This window comes from Opisthocomus hoazin, chromosome 5 (assembly GCF_030867145.1).
Source record: "Opisthocomus hoazin isolate bOpiHoa1 chromosome 5, bOpiHoa1.hap1, whole genome shotgun sequence".
Lineage (NCBI taxonomy): Eukaryota > Metazoa > Chordata > Aves > Opisthocomiformes > Opisthocomidae > Opisthocomus > Opisthocomus hoazin.
The window spans coordinates 33,978,212-33,999,122 of record NC_134418.1 but is presented as its reverse complement, the minus strand read 5'-3'; the positions used below and the strand labels follow the sequence as shown (position 1 = coordinate 33,999,122).

The 20,911-nt window shown below is 39.6% G+C and overlaps 2 protein-coding genes across 4 annotated transcripts in view; one reads left to right on the top strand and one right to left on the bottom strand.

Annotated features, from left to right (window-relative positions):
* Positions 1 to 5,428, bottom strand: part of USP53 (ubiquitin specific peptidase 53) — a 41,581-nt gene extending 36,153 nt beyond the window's left edge. For 2 of the 3 annotated variants that reach the window (XM_075420902.1, XM_075420904.1), the window contains exon 1: positions 5,383 to 5,428. The gene's annotated coding sequence lies outside the window, so the exon portion shown is untranslated. The remainder of the gene's footprint in view (positions 1 to 5,382) is intronic. The other variant, XM_075420903.1, reaches the window with a different exon arrangement.
* Positions 5,429 to 5,969: 541 nt separating this feature from the next.
* Positions 5,970 to 20,911, top strand: part of SEC24D (SEC24 homolog D, COPII component) — a 232,051-nt gene continuing 217,109 nt past the window's right edge. Inside the window, exon 1 of the mRNA XM_075420895.1 lies at positions 5,970 to 5,988. The gene's annotated coding sequence lies outside the window, so the exon portion shown is untranslated. The remainder of the gene's footprint in view (positions 5,989 to 20,911) is intronic.

Below are 20,911 nucleotides of genomic sequence, written 5' to 3'. Positions count from 1 at the left end.
CACCAATTCAAAACTGTGTCACATATTTAAGAAAAGGGCATATAAGAAAGGTGTTACATATAAAAGATCTCCCTGTACTTCTAGAACTCAACTAGAACTTTGCAGTGATTGGGCACTCTAGTCGCTTTGTTTCATCCACTACTCTTTGTCCCCCGAACAGTCATAGTGAACCCAAGGAACAGACAGTACCTGTGAAACAATACCATCCTGACTCGCAGTTCTCTGGCCAACACTGACTAGTAAGTGCTAGGCTGGAGTAGGAAGTTCCACTACCCTTTCTTTCTCCACTAACATCCTGTATCAAACATGACTAGTGAATAAGAAGTGTGCACTGTAAGAGGAACACTGCAGATGAGCCTTCCAATGGTGCCATGAACAACGGGATTAACTTCTGTCAGACATTTGTCATCACAGCCTCTCCCCAAGGAGAGAAAGTTTACAGTAGCGTCTTGTTTTGAAATTTATATTGGACAAGTATCTCCAAGTTTGGTTTTGTTAAAAAAAAAAAAAAAAAAAAAAAAGAGGAAGAAGAGGAAAGAAAAAAGTCAAGATCAAAAAAAGCTATTGTGGAAGATGCTGGCAAGGATGTAGGCTTTATAGTCACAGCAAATTTTTCTGGATTTGGACCATTCCCCCCAAGAGTATTATTCCTCTGCTGACATACCTACCCTCCTTGCAGATTGTTCCATAAATGACAGAAGTGATGCTGCTGATCAACCTGGGTTCCTTCCACCTCCCATAATATTTGGTTAAACTTTTAGATGACTGGGACTCAGACCACTGACTCCTTTAATCTAAATTCAATACTCTATAGGACTATAGTTAAGAACTGAAGACTGCTCTTGCATGTCTGTGGTAAGCCAGCGTTGCCAAGAGCACTGCAGCTTTTATTAGCCACCAGGGTTTACCAGTTCTTTGTAAGTTCCTGGCTTGACAAACGTGTGGGTGACTGAGGACGGATCATGAGTCATTGAACCATACAGAGTCCTCAATAGGTGCAAATCTTTCAGCAAAACAGTTATTTCACATAATGTTATTGACTTATTATGTAAGATTTTTAGCAGCTGAGAGTTAAATATTCTTGCTCTTCAGACTAAAGGGATCAATTTTGGATTACTTTTCTCAACCAAAGACACTAAACAAGGGCTACGAACTCTCCAACCAACATCTATTTATCAGCCTAAGTTGTTCTGCCTTGCCCAATTTCAGCCCCTGTTCTTCAGCCATCAATGATCTTATCAAGCACCTGGTACCCTTAGTTGTGCAGCCTTACAGGACAAAATACATGCTTGTCACAAATTTCTGGCTCCTGCCTCTATAGCTTCCAGAACAACAAATACACGTTTTTGCTGATTATTGTGTTATCACCTGTTTTGTTGGTATACCCTAGCACACAAATAACTGCAGCTGGTGCAGTCTTTTCAATGTAAGAAGTAATATCACTAAATGAGCTTAGAAATCAGTGCAGTTACTATTTTACCTAAATAAATCACTTTCTAGAAGCACATTTGGGTTTAGGCATCTTTGTTCTCCATTTAGATAGAACTGATGAGATAAACAGTTGGTTCTGTGAATACTGGAATTATCAATGCCTGGCTCCTGATTGTTTTGTGTCCACAGATGAGTTCTCACAGTTTTCTCCCTAGTTGGGGCACATGCCAACTCTCTTCCTTCCATCTTCTCTTTCAGCCTGCTGCCTGTTTTCCTGTACTTTCTAAGCACATAATCACCTTTAAGACTCCTATCCCTTCTGTCAAATTGGGTGGAAACCTGTCAATGGGTTCAAAAGTTGCTGACTGTGCGTGTCTGAAATTTGACTGAAGAGCTGTTATTTACATCTTCTCAACTCCATTTTGCAACTATGCTCAGTGCATTGCATAAATGACTAATGGCAAACCTTCCTCATGATCGATGCTAAGGCTACTTTTAAGCAACACAGCTTTTTGCTTCTGCTGGCAGCTCACGCCTCTGTGTTGAGCCTGGCAACCCACCCAATGGTCTGACAACTCTGGCAAATCAATTTCTAAACTGATATATGTTATAAACTAGGAATTTAGATACAAGACAACGAAAAATTCAGAAAGAAGAGTGATTATATGTATTGCAAGGGAATAAACTTACAACGGCAAACCACTAGAATTTTCTGCAGTGAGCCAACATTATTAGGATTGTGATTATCTTCTCCTCCTCAACAGAATGAAATCCATCAAAAATTCAACTCGCAAATGCGGGAATTTGAGTGTTTTCCACAGCTCAAAAATTTGCCACTTAAAATTGCCAAATTTTGTCAACAGAACAAAAATCTGATTTGTACTGTGACAATATTGGAGGTTGCAATAATTTGTCCCCATATTTGAAAAAAAAAAAAAGCAGTGAAGTTGCTTTAACAATGTAGAAAACGACTGAAATTTGAAACAAAGAAACACTTATATCCACTGCAGTGGGGCTGACTCATTATTTTTTTCATCCATGCAGAAATCCTGTCCCCTTCCACCTTTACTGTTGTGTTGAACTATACATGTCAACAGATCTCATTTGCCATGAGATACACCTAATGCTTTTAGTAGTCACCAGTCTTCGTCTTTGAAAATTATACTGTTCACTTCAACAGCTGTCAAAGAAATACATTCACAAGAATGCAAATTCTCACTATTTGAGACATCGGGGGGGGGGGGTGGGAGGGGGGAAATCACATTCCCAGCAGTGACCATTAGCCGAGATTTTGCGGGCCATCTGCAAGTATACCAGCCAGAGGTACTGGTCTGACACATTCTTTCTGCCTTCAGTCACTGACTCAAGAAGTCCCCAAGAGACAAAAGGGGTGTATGATGTTTATCTCTTGTAGAAATTCTTCCAACCAATCTCCAAAGATGTAAAACCCATTTTTTTTTCCATTTTAAAGACCTCTATTGAGTCTGCTCCAGCCATTACCCATATAGCTGTCCCTCATATGCCAAACCACTGCTCCTGCACATCCTACTTCTCCCTACCCTTTCAAGATGGGAGAACCAGAAGTGTAGATCCTAACCCTAGATGGCTTTTGTATAAGTATACAATTTTTTATTTAAGGTGTTCCAATCAAAGCTTTCCTGTTTGCCTCAAAACCAAAACAACAGCTTCATGGCTCTGCACCTCTGGGCTGTTACAACTAGGAAACAACTTCAGAAATAGCTACAATGGGAACCCTAAGTGAAGATGTTAAAGAACACAAATTCTGAACCCATGACACAGGCCAGCATTTACAGTGAATCATTGCACAAGAACTACAGAGAAGACAATTTTTGTTTCTCCACCTTCCTGCTCCTTTATAAAAAGTGCTTTGTTCAAATATTACCATGTACTCTTTCTTGACCCTTAAAAAGTTAGAAGGTATCCTTACAACGATAATACTCATGCTTGCCTTTTTATCCCAGATTAACTGCCTGTGCAAACTGTAACCTTGCTCTTCAGTTTTCTGTGTAGATGTTTGCTCTTTAACAGAAGTGCAAAATGCCAAATTCTATTCCTTCCCAAAAAGCTTTCTGATTTCTTAAGTCACCAGGAGAAACTACATGACTGAGTTACAATGAATGCTAATATGACCATCATCTTTAAGCCCACCCATATTTTATAAGCTTGACAAAAAAAGAACCTTCTGAACCTTCACACTCCATATATTCCTTCACAAACAAATCTGTACAAACCTATCTACAAGCATTTCACTCAGTCCACACACCTAAAATTCTGATCAAGCCCACCTCCCTGTTACAGCCTCAATCCATCATCACTCAACCTGGCCCTGGCAAACTCCAACTTGTTTCTGCTTAACCCGTGAGGACATTTTTAAATAACTCTTTGAATGGGTATCATTCCCATCACTACGTCCCTCAAGCGACTAACTGGTTTACTCTATCAAGAGGCACTAACCAAGGAAAAACGACAAAGTGTTGCTACCAAGATCCTGGAAAGCAATGTAACCGAAACACACAATAGTGCTAATACCCTGACCCTGAAGTCCTATGGGTCTCATACCCAAACAATTCTGTCAGTAGTACATCATGCACACTGTATGACTGAAACAGATTCTGTACTATCAAGTTTTGATATGAAAGTCAAGACCACATTTTAGGTGTTTTTATTGTCAACATCCCACTGGTCCAGGCTAATAACTTTTTATAGAAGTAATTTAATATTTAAAAAAAACAACCAGTAACTATATCTTACTTTCCACAATCTGTTAGGGGAAGAAAGGATTATGTGTTATTTGATGAGGCTAATTTATATCCAGATGATAACAGGAGCTTTCACTATTTTGATACCTAAAAATCACCCTTTCATTCCACAAGAACAGGACAGTTAATAATAAAGTCAGTCAAGGCAATTTCTGTTGCGTTGAGGGGGAAGGGGATACTGCATCATCGATCAGGCACAATACAATTCATGTGATTAAGTTTTTGCTTTTAAAAATAATCCTAGCAGCTTCAAAGTTAAGCAACAGGGGATTTTTTTTTTTTTTTTTTTTGCATGGGCAAAATAAATCATTAGGTAGAGATATGTAAAACCCACACTTATTTTGGGAAGTGGAAAACACATGTCAGGAGAATAAGATGTATTTCCTCCAAAAAGCTGACTTTCAATATTTGCATTTAAAAAAATCAAAGTAAGGGATAAACTTAGATCAGCTGCCAAGCAGACAATTTGCCTACATCTACCTACACGCCTCGGAAACTCTCTTCGTACAAACTCAGCAAATAACACAGCCTCCAAATCTTGTAAACCGATTAAAACCCAGCCAGCTCCGTACTACCTGTACTGGCCTTTCCTGTTCCAAACAGTCTCTGAAAACACCCCAGAAGAACTCGCTGACGGGCATGTGACTCCCGCGTTAAACATCAACCCCACAGCCCCGGCTCTCACCGAGCCAACACGCGAGCTCGCACGGCCAGGACGCCACAGCCGTGCCCGCTTACACAACCCGCGGGGACGGCGCCAGCAGCTCGCCCCGCCATCCGGCTGTGACCCTCGCCCACGCCGGCCCCGGGAGGGATTTCGCCCCGACGCCGCCCGCCGCGGGTGGGCGCCGCTCGCCGGGTAACGGGGGCCGGTGCCGCCCCGGGGCCGGCGGCTCATCGGCTCGGCGCCCTGAGGAGACGACGGCTACGGCCCCGACGGCCGAGCGCGCGGCGGCCACCCCCCGCCGGACGCGGGAACCCCCCCCGCCCCCAGGCGCGGTGGTAGCGGCGGCGGCAGCAGATGAACGGCCCGCGGCGGATCCCGTCCCCCGGCTGCACACATCGCCCCGTCCCGCGGGGGAGCAGAGTCGGACCCCGCTCCCCCATCCACACCTCGGACCCCGCTCCCCCATCCACACCTCGGACCCCGCCCGCCGCACCCCCGACTCACCGACCGTCCCCAGCGGCTCCCGCACGCAACTCCTCTCTCGCCCCCTCCCGGCAGCTACTCCACGCGCGGCCCCGCCCTCACAGCAACTTTTGCTCCCCCCCCTTCTCCTCCTTGCTTCTCCCCCGCCCTCTCCCGCCCTGCGGCGCGCCTGCGCAGTGGACTGGCCGGGGAGCGGGGGGGCCGCACGTCCCCCGGCGGTAGTCCGGATCTTCCCGAGCGCGCCCGGCGCCAGGAAGAGGGAGCGGGCGCTGAGGGAGGAGAGGCGGAGGCGGAGGAGCGCGATTGGAGGGGCCGAACCAATCACAGTGTCGCCGCCTCCCGCCATGCCTGGGGTAGAGCCCGGCAGGTGGGCGTGGCCACCCAGCCGGCGCGCGGCTGGGGCTGCACATGCGCAATGGGTGGCGGGAGGGATCACCTGAGTGGGCCGCGCTCGAGGGCAGGAGGGCGTTGCTGTGGCGCTTCAGCCGACGGGGCGGGCGGGGCGGGGAGCCGTGGCAAGGTAAGGGGCTGCCGCAAACCCGCCCCCCCGATCCCCCCCTCTCCGTATTATCACTGGTTGAGAGCGCGGTTGTCCTCAGTGTGAAAGCCGCCGTGACTGCGTCGCAGGTAACTGGGAGCAGCTCTCGAAAGCCGTCCGGTTGCAGCCCAGAAAGCCTCTGTTGGGGCTGTTCCAAGCCACTGGGTTTTCGAGTTAATAACCCGTTAAAATGAACCAGGCAGCGGTTGTTTTTCCAGCAGTTGTTTCCCAGTGCCCGTTCCAGAATATCTGTCCGCGCACATTGGCTTGACTTGAGGTGCCCATGAGACAGCACAGGCTGACGGGGAGAGGGCGGCTTTTCAGCCAAACCCTCAACAAGTGCACATAACGCCTCAGAGTAGGGTTGCGTTTGAGTTCCCGCGTTGCCCAGAAACATCCTATATTATGTATCACTTGCCTGAGGTGGTACGTGTTTCACTGCCCCAAAGTCGTGTCCCCAAGGATTTTTATCTGGTCTGTTGTTTTGGGGAGGGAGTGGTGTTTCCTTTTGTTGTTTACAAAAGGAATTACATGTGATGAATACTCCTAGTTGCTCGAGTACCTTCTATATTTCACTATTATTACCATCTTCCTGGATAAACATGTAGATTTCATTTCTAGATTATTAATGATGTTTTAAGTGTTACCACACCCAACATCAGTCCATAGCACATGTTTCTGAAGACAACTTTCTGTATTCTCTCTCTTCAAGTTGCCTTTTTCATAGTCTTTCAGGATTGGAATAGTGCTTATGTGTATAAGGGTATGTTCACTTTTCCAATAGTATCTTCTGCAATAGTAAGTTAAATAATTTCCCTGTGAAGTTCCCTTCCCGCATCTCCTTTGGGTCATCCAAATTGCAATAACATTTCACTCCAGAGCTTACTGTGTGGAACGCAAGGCACTGCATGAGATTAGTTCGCTGCCTTACTTAAATATTACACTTTTGTTGTTCTTGTATCTATTTTCATTAAAATCAGTTTTAGTACATTTTGATCACATTACTTTTGGTAGTCTTTCTTCCATGATATTGCTGGTGTCAGAAGCCCACTGACAAAGGCAATTTTCTCAGTTTCACTCTCCAACATTTTTCATCAGGTGGCCAACTTTTTTACTTAAAAAAACCCCAAAAATTCTTTGGGGATATTTTCATTAAATTTTGTAGGCTTTTGGTATGTGTGTGTGTATATATCTCTCACCACACTTTTCAGTGATTTAGATAGTCATCTTAACATTCACAAGTTGGAGTAACTTAATACAGGATTTGTATAAAGTGTTTTTTCTTGAGCCTTTCGGATGTTATGGTGAGTAACTGACATGTATACACTTTCTAAGTTTCTGACAGATGACACAGTTGTTTGCCTCTTGTTTTCTGATAAGTTTCCTAGGTTTTGTGATTTTTTGTAGGGAATTGAATATCTGCTTCTCTCATTGTCCGAAGATTCATGCAGTATATTGGCACAGTGAGCACGCTTATTCTTTTTGTGTAGTTGTCTCTTAGCTGTTCATTGATAGGTATTTGAATTTCTAGTTCTCACTAGAGATTTTAAGATAAAAACACGTTAAAAGTCGGTATGTCAACATAACCATTAAAAATCCAGTTTTGTGTTAATGCATCTTGTTACTGTATATTTATTAAAAACATTCTGCTTATTGTTTTGGTTAGTATCAGTTGAGTCCTTGATCCCTGCATTACTTCTTTGCAAAGCCAGTCAAGCAAAGGCATCTGTGAATCGCAAAGTAGGATTATGACCTCATTCTGATTATGACCTCATTTTGATATTTTTGCTTCTCCGCCGACTCTGTGTTCTTCTTTGCCTCTGCCCTTTTTCAGCACAGATTTGTTTTTCACTGCTAATCTTTTAGAAGTTCCTTCGTATTTATATTTGTTTCTTCTGTTCCTTTTTTCTCAAAGTGTAGTCTGTGAGCTTTAATTATGGTATATTTAAAGATTCTCTACCGGTGAATCTTAATAGAGTCTTCCACATAGCTCAGACAGAGAATGACACAGGTGCAGCACAGGAAGCCCTAAATGAGCTAAAAGAAGAATTTTAAAATTAGAATAAATGGTGCAAGTACAAAACAATGCTACAAGGGCAAATGATTTCCTGTTGCAGTTATTGTCAGCACAGGATATGTGCTATGCATGATGCAGGGATGCAGAAGAATGTTTACGTGGTTTTAATACTGATGTTAGTAGTATTAGTAACAGAGAGTGTTAAACTGGAGAGTTGACTAGAGAGTTGAAAAAAGTGTTAAACTTGGAGGAGAGGGATCCAGAGTACAGTAAAACAGGCTTTTACAGTTCTACTTGGTAATCTAACAATTCAGCTTGGCTCCAGGCTAACAGGCCAATATTAAGATTTTCCAAAGGAAGAAAGAACAATGTGGCAGAGCAGTTGATGGAGGGAGGGCTGGAGTGTGACACGAAACACAGAGCTGGAAGAGAGTGGAGGCAGACCATATTCAAATCCCTCAGCATATCCAGGGGGTTGGGGTTTTGCACATGTCCAATCTAGGTTAAAACACATTTATGGAAAGTTATAGACCGAAAGAAAAATCTTAACATAGATAGATGTTAAACCATCAAAAGGTTTCAAAGTAATTGCATTAAATACTTTTTATCAAAGCTGCAGGCATCACACATAGTTTTCACTGATGAATGAGCTGAAAATCTGTGTTTCGCAGCTGCACACAAAAGGGTTTATTTTTGTGTTAGAACTTTTCTGTTCCAGCATCATTTATACTGTTGTTGCCACTGGCTGATCTGTAAATAAATTCTGATTCCTTCCTCTGAAATAATTTTATTGTGTCATGTGATTTGTGTACATACTGTTTCTATGATCATTTTCATACCTGTAGCTATACTGGGACACGTGTTCTCTTCTTTCATGTTTCTACTTGACACTTGGAACACGTTTGCAACAACCTTTTCAAACAGTTACTGTCCTCTTCATGTTCAAATGTTTCATGAAGAAATTATATCTGCTTCAAATCTCAGATTGGAGGGGTAGAAGACTAAAGTCTGTGTTTTTTAAAAAATTAGTTAAGTAATGTTTTGTCGAGTAGCTAATCAATTTTGTCATTGTTACTCTTGTTCTTCTGCATTGAGCTCCCACCTTATGAGCTGGTAATCACGTGAAATCAACTTCATATATAACAGGACGTGTCTGTACTTACTGGGTGATTTTGCAAAAAGAATTTAGCAAATGATGTGTAGGGTCTGAGGCAGAAAATTCCACAAGCTAATGCAGAATTTAAGATGTGGTTTATTAGTTAAATCTTTTTTTGGTAGTATTTTCACTGAATGCAATTCAGCACTAGACATTATACTGCCTGTTATGGTCCAGTCTGTTTTAACGGCCCATCATAAAGAATGTTATGTGATCAACCACCATTTAGCATTGCCTTTAAGACACTTGTGGGACATTCCCATTATAATTGAAAAGTATGTTTAATTTCAGTGGCTGGCACGTGCCATCATGTTTTTGTGAAGTAATTGTTGAGCTCTTAAGAGAGTGTCTGAGGCTCTGCTACTCTGCTCAGAAGAAAAAGAATTAAGAAAATCATTCTTCTAGAAGAACCTGCAGTTTGAAAGATATCAGGGAAACTGGGCCCTATTCTGCATAAACAGTAGCAGGATAAAGTTTAATTGACTAAGATAAGGGTTACTTAAGATACTGTATTGCTAAACTACTTAAGTATATGTGATTTTTCATGTTCTCTAAGCCTTTGGGGTATCGTCAGATTATATGCTTAAACTTTTCTGCCCAGAGAGGAGAAAAAAATCTTTCAAATTCCAAGACACTCCTATAGTTGTCTTCAGGAGCAGTGGTTTTTCACTGAGAGGTTAGCTCAGTGCCCTTCATAATACTCCAAGAGTTACCCATAATAAGGAAAACAGATTGGTAGGAAGGAGAGCCATAGAGGAGTAAAAAAAAAAACAGAGAAAAAATAAATAGTATTTTTATTATTTGCAACATAAAATAATAATTGTATGCATTTGCTAGGGGGCCTGAAAGGAAGACCTAACAATATTTTAGTCCAAGTTCTCTAGGTTCTATGCTCAGCTGTATTATCACAAAAAGATCCAAAACAGGAACGGAACAATTAAAAAATACATCTTCAACTTTCAGGAAGCTAAGTGAAGACACATTATTTCGTGGGTAACTTTACCTGACTATATTCCAGTCCTCAAGTTTTCCCTACCATGAGTACCTATACCCACAACCTTTCCTTTTAAACATACTCTAGCAAAGTTTTCCTTATGCAGCCTGGAGCAAGCAGTCACATGAAGCTTAGTCATCTGTTTGCTCGCATTCCCACATCCTGTATGGAGTCTAAAATTTGTATGCATATCCATGTCCTTCTTCAAAATAGGCTAGTGGAGCATTTCTTTAAAGACTCGTTCAGGCAGACATGTTCAGTCAGCTAGTTTCCCCACTCCTTTTTTCATCCTATCTGGAGCACTATGTTTAAAAGCTATTTTGCTCTTCATAGCCTTTCTGGCTGTGCTGCTGCTTATGGACATGCTCCAGGCCTGCTCCATGCATACGGGGCCTCTAAGAAAGGCTAAGCAAGAAAAAATACAGAGAGTTGAGAATAAAATGAGGAGAAATACAGTTTTGGGGGAGGATATGGAATAGCAATGACAAAAATAAAGGTGAAAAATAAGAATGAAGTAATGAAACAAGAGTTAGTATCAACAATAAGAAGAGAAGAAGGAAAAAGGATATAAGAAGATTTCGTTGAAAGGAGGAGAAAATTGATCCTGTCTGAAAAAGCATCACTGATTTTTTTCATCTTAAAAGCTAAGTTAAGCTTCAGAAGCAATGAGAGTGTTAAGAAGTGTTGGTTTATTTTAGCTAGGTTAAAAATAAAGTAATACAGACAACAGGAGACCACAAGAGAGTTCAAAGAGCATTACACTCTTACAGGGAGGAGCCTGCTGTATGCTGTCTCATGGGCTGAGATTCTGAACTTCCCATCATTAATGTTCAAGTTTCTTCTTCCTCCTCCTCCTCTTAGTTAGCTGTAGACACACTTTGGTGGAGCGTAACCACTATTTTTTATGTCTTCCTCCTTTAGGTGCAGGAATAAACACAATGTATTTTGCTCTTTTTCATTGTACATTATACTGACCATAATTTTTTTCCCCATAATTTTTCAAGTGCTAAAATGTTCAGTGGGATGGCAAAAGCAATTTCATTGAAGTCATCTAGGATTTCACCCTGAGAAAAAGAAATGTCAGTTTTCATTCTCCAGATTTTGTGATGATAACGGGCTTGGAACAAGATCTGTCTGTGCACAATTGTGTTCGTTCTTTAGGAACGAGGGAAAGGGTAGGGGTTGCGTAAATCTTGAGAATGACTTTTTTTTTCCTCTTGGATAATCTGGTTTTTAGTCCAATAATCTACTTCTGTGGAAAACAATGCAACTGAAATTCTCTCCTATTTTAGGCTGTTCTGTTTTTAAAGTTCGTTCTTGGAACAATAGAAGTATGAGAAAGTTCTATGCATGCTGTATACATCAGGCACTTTTTACAAACTGTGTCCTCATCTGAGTGCTCTTGAAAATGTAGTTTTAATGATCTTTCTTTGTGTTGCATCAGTCTTGCACAATCCTTTCAAATTTGTAGGTCTGGTTCATTGCTGTCTCTTAGGATATAAGCCAAGAAGAATGGATGTCTGCAGCAGAAAAAGGGAAGAAAGAGAGAGGGGTTCTGTTAAAATCTCATTCCTTGGATTCACATAGGCAATTTCTGTGGCTAAATTGAGCTTTTTGGGTGAAACCCCAAGCTGAAGTAAAAGACAAAAGAGCAGTATTCAATGAATATAAAATTAGGAGCATTACAGTCGTTAACGTTACATGATATATACTCTGTCTCATTAAAAGTTGAAAAAAACATTAAATACTTCAGATAATAGAATGCAAAAATGTTAGCAAGTATTTAAAAAACTGATTTTATCCTGTGTGAGAAACTGAACATGATTTGATTTAAAATGTATGAGCTGAGTCCACACCTTAGCCTATACTGAAGCAAAATGTAACAGGATTGTGTTACAAAATAGGCTGACTTAGGGAAAAAAAAAGCACAACAAAACAGTTGATTTGTTCAGTGTTAGTGCTCATTATATTTCAGGATTTAGATCGTCCTTTCCCTTTCCTTTTTTTCCTTTTCCTTTTTTTCCTTTTCCTTTTTTTCCTTTTCCTTTTTTTATCCTTTCTGAAATTTTCAGAGCTCCCAGAATATATAGTGCCATGTAAAAATGTTTAGCTCCATTTCTACACACAGAAGGTGGTTTTCAATTGCAAACTAATAAGTTACTTTGCAGATGTAAATTTAATATGTGACTTTAGTCTATACAAAATTTAAATGCCAGTAATCAAAGAACATGATGACTTTGTAGGTATTACCATGCTGAGACGTCCAGACTTTTTTCTATTTCCAGAGCTAGCTAGTTCAAATGCCTCTGTACTATGTTCTACTTAAATTGTAGAGGAATCTATGGGAAGGGAGTTTTTTAAGTTGTCAGATAAATTTAAAGCCAGATCAATACTAACATTTAGTAAAAACTTATATTTTAGTCTCTGGTTATTGATTCTGTTGTAAAAACATGTCACTACTTTTCTGGACAAGCAAAGGAAGAGTAGGAACCGCTTGCTCCTGGAGTCGAGAGGGAAGATTTTCTTGATGAGGCTCAAAGGTGAAGTGAACATCTTAACTGACTAGTTTTCTGTAACATGGACAGGACATGGATACTATGGCAGATTGGCTTTTTATAGAGGACAGGCACCTTTTAGTTTCTCCTCAGATTTAAAAAAAACAAAAAAAGCAAATTCTACAGGAGGAAAAAAAAAAGACGTGGAAGTAAATAGAATAAAACGTCTTTTTTTCCGTAGACAGATCATGCCAGACAAGAAGGGGGGGGATTAGTAAATGAGACGGGCAAAGAAATAGCTCAGCGGAAAAGGTGGCAATATGTTATGCTGAATGGCAGGGAGAAGTTGTTAGACCTCTGTCCAAAAATTTGTATTGAAGCTGGTATTGTTTAATATTTTCGTTAGTGATCTTGGCACAAAAACTAGAACTTGCTAATGAAATTTGTTGACATCATGAATTTGGGAAATAGTCCCTGTAGGATGGTGTTCTACTAGAATAATTGGATGACCTTGAGGAATAGAGAAATAAAAGGGAATAAAATAGAAAAATATAAAGTCAAGGTCACATGCTCAGAAGTGAATAGGAAACGCTCTCTGATACAAGCTCAGAGCCTGTTGGATGGGAGATGAGAGGATTTGAAAGAGCCGGATGTATAAGCCAAAGAAAGGGTGGCTGTGAGCCACTGATTTGATGTTACTGTGGAAAATGTAAATTCAGTCCTAAGTAAATTCAACCTTTTATTTCTTGTACAGATAAGGAAGTACTAATGCCACATGTGGTATGTGTGGCTGGTGAAACTTTATCTCAAAAACTCAGAATAGATCTGGCAATCCACATGCAAGAAATTGGACTCAAAAGAGTTGCAAAAAATAAAAAATACTACTAAAAGAGAGGAGTGGACAAGAGGCTATAAGAACCTGGATTGTTTAGTTTAGACAAGTGAAGCATAAAAGAGCTTACAGTCTTTGAATGTACTAGTTGAAGCAAATGTGACAGGAAAGGAAGCTTGCTTTAATTAAAAAAAAAAAGTTTTATTAAGAAATTACTCGAAGCTGTGTATGAATAAATTTAGATTGGAAATTAGAGGAAGTTTTTTAACAGTCAAAGCCCCTAAACATTGCTAAGAGAACATGCGATCATTGTGTGACACAATGATCTATAATGTGCAAGGGACACATTACGGAATGGAACTTGTTTTGTCCTGTGCTTCATTAAGTTAGAGCATACTCAGGTCTGAACTGTCTCATATATGCTAGCTCAGAGCAACTGTAGGTTAAATCAGACTGATACAGGTGGTAGAGAGATTGTTAGGTTTCTCCACTGTGCTGCAAATGACAGCTAAGGGGGCTGTGCTGAACAGACCATGCCTGTTGGTGGTTTCTCTTGCCTCTTAGAAGAGAAAGACAACCCAACTGGGGCGAGTGCTTCCTGTCTTCATCTCGTGAAACTGTAGAGTTGCAGGTCTGCTTTACCGCTTCCTTCCCACTGATGCTTCTGATTTCCACATTTTTCTCTTCTCTGTGCCTATTTTATAAGCTATATCTGAATGAATGATAAAGTAGTATCATTAAATATATGGAGACATTTTTGTTTTAATTTTGAACTGTGTGTAGTATCACTTTCTTTTCAGGCATGATACATTAACAAAAGGTATTTGTATCACTGGAAAACCCAGCTAGAGAATAAGTACATTCCATTTTAGTTCAGTAACGCTTGCTGCAACTGGTCAGCTTGCTTTTCCCCTTCCTATTTGAACAGCATGTTCTTTTTTTTTAGCTTGCCAGCAAATAGTCAAAATGTTCTCATTAAGAACTTGAGGAATGACATATTGCTAGAATTCGGCTGCCAGAATTAAGCCTTTCTTGGCTTCTTGACGTACAGTAGGCCAGCCTAGGAAGAGCCTGTCATGCCTCAAATGTTTGTTTATAATAATTTGTAGCTATCTTGCATAGTCATCTTTCAGTAATCTTGAGTCTAATGACTACCTTAACTACTGTTTAAAGTTAATATTTTGCCTCATATAAGTAACTTGGCTCTGCAGAGAGACTTTACAAAGCAAAAGGAAGTAGAGTGATACTCTTTAGACTGCTGCATGGCTGCTCGCCTTCTCACCCTGGCAATTCTTAGCCTGCTGCTCTGTATACCACCTAAGATCTCCTCATTCCCTACACTGGCCTTTTAAATCCTTCTCCATTCTTTTCCTGCTCCTACATCAGAGGAACTGGATGTATTTTCTTGCAGAAGGGTTGTGTCGTGTTAGGAGAAGAAGGTTTGAAGCTTTTTTTTTTTTTTAAGATGACTCTCCAGATGCCCTTCAAAACTCCAGAGAAATCCAGTTCTACATTATACCTTCCGCACAAAGCAGCCTGAGGGCATTCCTGCATTAATGAGTACAACCAGCTCTGAACTGGCAAAGTTCAAGCTGTTCTTTGTACAAACTCCATCGAATATTTTAATCTCCATTTGCTTTTGAAAGAATAGTTGGCTCACAATATTCAGGCTTATTTTTACTCTTACAGTGATTTATAAATCCTCTGCCTCTTGCAAGTGTTATTTAAGTGTCTCACAATGCCTCTGTGAAGTAGGGAAGTATTGCAAATGGTGGGCCAGGTGTTTTTGATGAAAGTGCAATTTCTGTCTGAAAACAAGATATTTGTGAATTCATCTTGAATTTAGTTCATAGTTTTGGCCAAAAATAACTAAGAAAGAACTTACTGGACTTTTTAAAGATTAAACTTACATCTTTCTATTTAAAAACTTCAGATACTGATTTGTTGGTACTTTTGCCAGTTAAAATCTGCCCACTGTAGAAGGAAATCTGTTATTTCAAGTAAAATTAAAGCAGAATGTTATTCTACTAGTAATGGTTTATGTATTCATTATGAACCATAGCCTGGAATGTTATATATGTACTCATGATGTACTCATGTAAACATGTTTTTTACTTTTTTTTACCATGAAATTTCTTGTTTTAAATAAAAAACAAACAAAAAACTCAAAAACTTATACAGCCTGAATTAGTATTTCTGTTTTATTAATAGGAGAACTGAGGAACAAATTTATATGTTATGTCCAGAACCAGTCTGTGATGGACCCAGGTACAAAGCTTGGATTTTTCAGACTGTTTTTCCCAAAGACTCTTCTTGTGTTTTAATCGGTTGAGTGAAACTTTAGTGTCTCTTTTATCCATTTTCCTTAAACTTTCTATAATAATCATAACTTACTGAAAAATTCCTTTGATATCCTGTGAGCTGATGCGTACTTAACATGTGGAACGTGGTGAGTGTGGACACGGAAGGGTGAGGTCTCACTGCATAGGATCAGGAGCCTTGCCAAAGGCGTAGCTGAGGTCAGGCTTTTATGTTCCCTGCAGCGCCCATACTCAGTGTGGGAGGTTTTAAGTTAACCCTGGCTCTCTCAGGTTCAAACTTACATTTTAAATGTTGTCATTCACATGTGGACTTTCCTCTAACTGCTCCCATAATGGGTGTTTTGATGTAAATTAATAAACATCTGTACTAACGGCACTTGCTAGAATTGTCATGGTACTTTAACATGATTTTCAGAAGACAGCCAATAACTATTTCATAGGAGTGCCAGGTCCTTCTAACCTATTATCAATCTTTGACAGGGCCCAATAGAAGATATTTATAGAAAGAAATCAGCTAAATGTGGGGTGATCTTTCTCACACAACTTTCTATTTTCCAGTGAGAAGTCCCAGATTCAGATCACATAGTAGCCATTATCCATAATAGGCATAGTTACCACTATGAATTTGTTTAATCCTGTTTAGAAGTTATTAATAGTTTTTGACCCACAACATCCTATAGCACCAGGTTCCACAACTAGGCATTTCTTGAAAAAAATATTTATTCTGTTAACTTTTAAGTTGGTTCCTTATCATTTTATTAAGAGTCAGTTTGTTCCTGTGTTATTGTTCCCCCCTTCTTTTCTCCATGCCATTTGTGGACATCTCTGTCATAACTTCCTTTATTTGTGTTTAGATGGTCTAATTACTGTTTCCTTGCAGAGAACTTTTCTTTCTCTTATTGTTTTTTAGTCTCCTCGATTCTACTCTTAAACCATGTTAACTTTTTTGGAGGGAAGGATTAGAGCTCTGTGATGGTTTTTGCTTACTCTGAACACTTAGCCTGCAGGCTGTTTAAAATAATGAATTATTTCATAGAATGGATTTTACCCTTTCAGTTGCTTTTGAATTTCCTTTTAATAAGAGTATTTTATATGTAACTTTTGTTTCTTAAACTGTATCAGTATTCTGACTGCATTTTAGAACTCTGTTTTATCATCTATATTCTCACACCAAATTACGTAACATCTCTGTGGCAAACGCATTACTTATAAATAATTTAGAGCACTATTTGTTTTCGAACAGTATGTAGCCTCTGGAAATAATGAAGGAGCCAGCACTACATGACTTGTCAGCTCTGTGGGGATCTTCTGGTATTTCTGTCTACACTGCTAGTAATTTGTGGACCCCACACTGAGAAATTAAAATCTAACGTACATGGGATTTTATGCACCACAGTCTTACTGTATTTCAAGAAGTACATTTTATCCTGTTGTCTTAGGTACAGCCCAGAGTATTTTGTGCTGGTTGGTAAGACCATCTAAGAACTGAAGCAGAGTGCACGTTGTTCATGACTGGTCTGAAAATAATTTTGAAAAGATCTTAGTAGGAACGCACTCATTTTTTCCCTACAGTTCCATGCAGTTTCCCAGAGAATTTCTGAGGCATTAGGGTTGTTTGCACTTCATCATATGTACAATGCAAAACGAACTACATACATAGGCCCAGCTCTATAATCTGAAACAACCTTTCTGATACTGTACACATAGTAGCTTTGGTAGTGGCATAAGTTTCAGTTACAGATACACATTTGAGATGCAATAAATGCCATGAGTGGTGAAATTCTATCTGTACAGAGGTCAGTGCCAAAGCCTTTGTTTGATTTCACTGGGACCGGAATTCCATGTCCTATGTGTTTTTCCTGCTTCTGATTGAGACAATGTGTATTAAATGAATTAAAACACAGAGATGCATTGAGACAATAGAGTAGTAATTTATTTCCACAATTATCAGTTGTATGGATTATGCAGAAAGGAAAGCAGCCAAGACATGCTGACTTATTTAAGAAGTCCGAGAATTGAGTAAGCAATTAAAAAAGATACACATCCAAAGCACAAGATCAGGTATAAACAAAATGTTTCTGGAAGGTAATAAAGTAACAACACGAATTGTTCATTTCCTGGTACTGAAGTGAGCTCTGTTACACTACAACCAGAAAACAAACCAGCTGCAGTTCCTTTGTTGAAACTAGTAGAGAGACCATATGGGTTTTTTTATTACCCTATTCATGCAAACATACCTTATACCAGACATAAGTAAATTAGCACATTGTCAGAAATCTACATCAGAGAGACTGTGGCCTGCTGGATTCAAGAATGAATTTCAAATCATCTAGTGTATGTAGTAGCACTGAAATTGTATTCAGTGCTGTCGGTGGAGGACTTACATATTAGGGTAATTTGGCCTATCAGCTTAGCTAAGTAAAGTGAAATATGAATATATAATTTTGAGGAGTCTGACCAAAGTATGTGGAATAAGAATGTCATAAGTGACACCAATAAGCATAGTTTCAGGCTGTAACTGTATAGGGTTAAAATATGAACCCCTTCTAATGACTATGATTGCTGATACCAATTTATTCTCAACAGTGCAGACAGTACAGGCCATGAACCCTGGCTTTTCATGTCAAAAGAGGTTTAAGGTGCATATGGTTTTAAAACCCCTTATATTCATGGAGTTACTCAAAAGAGTGTATCTCATTTCTTTTTTACATACGGTAATCACAGAGTATTTCGTGTAGACTGGGAAATAGCAGATCTGTTTCCTCAATTCACCGCATTTTTAGCGAAAAAATTTACATGAATTTTATACTGCTGCAGTGGGTACCTTAGTGTAAATAAAAATGAGGCCTAAAAACCTTTGGGAACAAAGCCTTCTAGGCATTTTAAACTATATATTTACTCTCACCACGCTTCTGCCTTTTCATCATACCCTTCAGTCCCTTTCTCTTTTGGAAGCAAATATGAGTGACTTGTGATAAAGTGTACTTGAGGTTATAAGCACATTTTCTATAATATTTATATACCTCTGGTTTTGTTTGTGTAAAGCTGCCGCTCACGTGTTTTTCCATTTAATCTATCCTTTTTGTTGTATTCCTTACAGCTAAAAGAAGCTTTAAGAAGCACCACTGAAAATTTAGGAATACGTATTTGTTGATCTTTCCAGACCTTTAACTAAAGAAACATTTATTCTCTCACTTCGGAGCCATCTCTTTGTCTACAAAACTCAATACAAATCTTGATCTCTGAAGTTCTTCGTCATTAGTTACCCAAAGCTAGTGTTTCCTCTAGTTATAGGATACATTTCAAGTGCCATATGAATGTCTCACAAAATAAATACAGGTGCTAAAACCTGTTGAAGTTAATAGAGAATCTCTGACCTTAACAAGATATCTTCCTTTGTGGCAAAGAAATTGTTTTTTTGGCAGAGAGGTTTGTTTATTGCGGTGTGACTTACACAATAAGGCTACATCTAGGCTGATGCAGCCAGGGAACATTCCTGGACACTGGCACTCAATCTTCTGTGCTGTTGAATACTTAGCACATTGCGCAGTCCTAGCTTCTGCCAATTAACGCTCTCCCAAACAGTTCCCAAGTGTGGTTCAAGCATTTAGTGTGGTCAAGGGCCTGTTCCCAGTAGGCCATTTAGCAAAAGCCACCTAGTACAGAAAGATTAAGTACTATGGCTGCAGACTCTTCTTTGACAGCTGGCCTCAGTTTTAAAACGAGCGATCTGGGCATGTCTGATTTACCAGTGTATATGTAGCTCTATGGTAGCAGAGCTAGGAAAGCAGGAGGCACAGAGATCTGCTGCTGCAGTTGATAACTCTAGCCGAGTTTTGAGTCAGAGCTACCAGTTCTGCTGTGATGCAGCTCATTTGAGAAGTCTCACACAGAATTTGAGGACTTAATGACTGTTGGTAATTTCCAGCCACATCTAATGCTGTTATTTGGACCATGAACAGAAGAACACATGCATAGCAGGCTCAGGACTTCTCAAACATCGTAAGCTTCCTGAGCCCCTTCTGACCAGTGGATCCACAGACGTACAGGAAACTAAAGTTACCATTATGTGTGTTGTGTAAGAAGCTAGGTGGCATGTTCTGCATGTGTAGGTTATTTTTACAGAATATATAATAAAAATTATGTATCTCTTCTTCACAGTGCTTACTGTGTATATACTGTTCACCAATTTTCTTATATTTCTGTTCAGATAGACCTGTGAATGCTTATGCTGGCTTATAAAAACAAATTCCTCCAGAACTTACTTGTTTGCATTGCTCCTCACGATAGTTTTTTTTCTTTAGCCTTTGCATTTTTAGCCTTGAAGAATTCATGTTTTTGTCATTGTCTGTATAATTCTTGTATAAAGTGCACAGTTGATGTCCCCAGACGAATCCTTTGCTAGGAAAGAGTTCTCGTTCAATGAGGTTGATTTTTTTTTCTTTCATAAATTTCTTCAGGGCCTGTACATTTGTTTGTGCAGTTTGCGTGACAAAGTAAGTTAAAAAAAATAGATGACAATTTCCTTTGCTAACCACCTGCCTTTAAACCAAGTTTGAAATGTGGAGACCATTTTTGCAGACACACAAATTTCATCCACAAAAATATAGGCAAAACTTTCTGTTGATCTTTCTACTTTAAATATCATTCTACCATTCTTTTCTTCAGATGTTGAGATTCTTTCTGAAATACTCACTTTTGTAGCTCAGCGCCACCAAAACCATTAATAAGGACAGTATCTAGAATAACGTTATTTTATTTGCTTACCATCATTGTCTTCAGTGGGTTTCATTTTGAGATAAAATTTGATGAACATCTTACCATACAGCTTACAAAATTTTATTAATACTCTGATTTAAAGAAAAAATGAGTATCTGAGATACCCAGAAACCTCTTAGTTGTTGCGTGCACGCTTAGAGACTATAATGCCCTGGAGAAGCATCTAGGGTATATGAAAGTGGCCTGTTGGTTGACGCAATGTTTCCTGTTTCAAAACACATACCAACTGAACTGTGTTCATTAGAATATCCAACCTGCAGGTGTTAGATACTTCACAAACATGAAAGCATTCAGAAGCAAGTAATTATTAAACTGATGCTTACATCTTACTAGAATGTAGTTGTAACCTGAAAAATGACATGGAAAAACAGCACCGTCTTACTGATTTTTGCCTGCCTCCTGTATAGTTAGAGATGCT